This window comes from Acyrthosiphon pisum, chromosome A2 (genome assembly GCF_005508785.2).
Source record: "Acyrthosiphon pisum isolate AL4f chromosome A2, pea_aphid_22Mar2018_4r6ur, whole genome shotgun sequence".
NCBI classification, from domain to species: domain Eukaryota; kingdom Metazoa; phylum Arthropoda; class Insecta; order Hemiptera; family Aphididae; genus Acyrthosiphon; species Acyrthosiphon pisum.
Genome location: NC_042495.1, coordinates 81125161 through 81127794, shown reverse-complemented (window position 1 = coordinate 81127794; position 2634 = coordinate 81125161).

Sequence of the window (2634 nt, the reverse complement as noted above, 5' to 3'; positions counted from 1 at the left end):
ACCCCGCGCTACCCATCCCCCGCCACCCGGAACCCACCCGCGCGGCACTTCAGCCCCCCGGATCGATGGGGTTCCCCGGTCGTCACGCCAGAGTTCGCGTCGCGCGCTCCCGTCACCACCCCGCACGATCGCTTTAATACGGAGCTCGTTCCACCGCCTGCTGCCGCCGCCGCCGCAGGACGAGAGGTCCAGTGTGGCCAACCACGCGGCCACTCGGCCACACGGTACAAGCCGTGTCTCGGCGATTAAAAATATATTAATATATTATTACTATAACTATATATTATATTTTATTCGTCGCAGTACGTATTATACGCCTCGCGCGCGTTTGCCATTTGGCAAATATCTGTCGACGGCGGCCGGGTCGTTCGCGTACACTCTTGGCAGCCTCTTGACGCAGTGATGCCTGCCGTGTGCCGTGACAATTTTATTTTAATTTCGACGAAACGCACAAACAATACATTTGGATCTGATGACGATCAACCATTTATAATGCAATATTATTATTTTGATATAATATCTAAAACTTGCGACTTTGCGAGATGTCACATCGTTAACTTATTTCTATCGTTCACAGTTGTACAGTGTTGTTGATTAGAATTTAGATAATTATACATTTATACCTATAGCAGAGCTAATACTAGAATAATAGTGAAAATATTATTACACTAAAATACCACGGATTATATAAAACCAGATGGTGCACTTCTGAATTTACTGATAACTAAAACCTACCTCAACGAATAATATGAAAAATAAATTAAATAAATAATTTAATAGATAATACTACCTATGTTATATTTATATAATTATATCATATGATTTTATTTTTTTATTTTTGGTGGGCTGCACGAAGAAGCATTATTAATGCGGCCCACCGAGGGAAAACCGTTATGGATTCAGAGTTGCGGTATTATACGTTTAAAAGCTATGACAATAATATACCTCTTGTATTCGATAAAATAATATATATATATATTCTCGGAAAAACTAGGTATACCCAACTACATTGTACTATCCTATTGAAGTCGTGGTTTTTCAATACAATTTTCCTGCATAAAACATTACCGAGAAAAACGACCTATTTAATATATCACCAGCGTTCGAATTTTCAGCTGCAAATCTCCAATAGACACTCTGCGTGTTTGAGGTTTCCTACCACCCTGAGGTGTATTAACCGGAAAAAGGACAAGCACGCGTTATACTATTATAGTAAAACCAATATAGGTCTTCGCCCGCACCGCGCTCTGCAATACTTAAAAGTTTCCCAGTCGACGATTCGTTGACCTTTCACGCTAAAAGTATGCCACTATCGCTCTGTTTTCATCTCGACAGTGTAAATTATAATAATATCAATATGGTTTATATTATTATTTTAGATTAGAACACGGCAATATAGGTAGTAGAGTATATTATAATATTTGCAGTAGGTACGATAAATGATAATGCATTATGCATCTACAATTACCTAATATATAGGTTATAACATAAGCCCGGGTCAAGTTGTCGCCGCTGTTAATATTTGAACTTGTGTTTCTTATTGATATTTATTTCATAAAGGTTAGTTTAAGTCTTAAGCTCTATACCTATATGCTATAGGTATATTATTAGTATATTACTACTGGCTAAAATTACTGGGAATATTTTATTTTGACCTCTCAGAGGATCCAGTTTCCTTCTCCACTAAAGTTGAAAATTTAACTACAAATTGACACACAAAAAAAAACATACTTCGTTGTAAAATCAATATAAATTAAATAATTAATTATATTAATGATTTATTTTTAGTATTTTATTTTAACGCGTAAGAACCCTATAATCCGTTTTAACTTATAATATTAAGAACATGATATAACTAGTAATAACATAATATGCGTAGGTAAGCAAGGTGGACATAAGAGGTAATTAAAAAAAGATTTTTTGAAATTTATATTGAGCATCTTCTATATTTTTATTTTTTAATATGAGTGTTATTTATTTATTATTGATTTGACGGGCTTGAGCCCTTTGAATATAAGGTATAATACAGTAGACAAATTTAAAGAACGGAAACTTACATATTTTGATTACAATAAACACAAAATGATTACAAAAAAAAAAAAAAGGAAACAATACAAAGTACAAGTACTGACCCAACATCTAGGTTAGATCTAACCAGGGAAAAGTATTTAAGGGTTTTATATTAATTAATAGAATTTAGATTATGAAAAAAACAATAGCATTGTTATTCCGATTTCCTTTATAAAAATGTTACTGAGCCAGACCGGTCATTTGTGTACATTTTATTGAGTATTATGACTGTATTACCAGTGGCGGATCCAGGGCTTAATTTTGGGAGGGGCATGGGAGGGGGGGAAGTACAAAAAGTTCCAAAATTGGCTAAACATAGTGTAAAACAAAGGAAAACTACGGTGATTGGGGGGGGGGGAGGGAGCAAATGCCCCCTTCGCCCTTCCTCTGGATTCGCCACTGTGTATTACCAACTATATAAACTATAATATAGTTACTATATAATATATTATATATTTACCATTGGGGTAGATGTATTAATTAATACATGTAATAATATCGTGTAGGTGTGGTTTACAGTATACACTCGCGTATGTTACAGTTACATTATAAAAACACTTTATA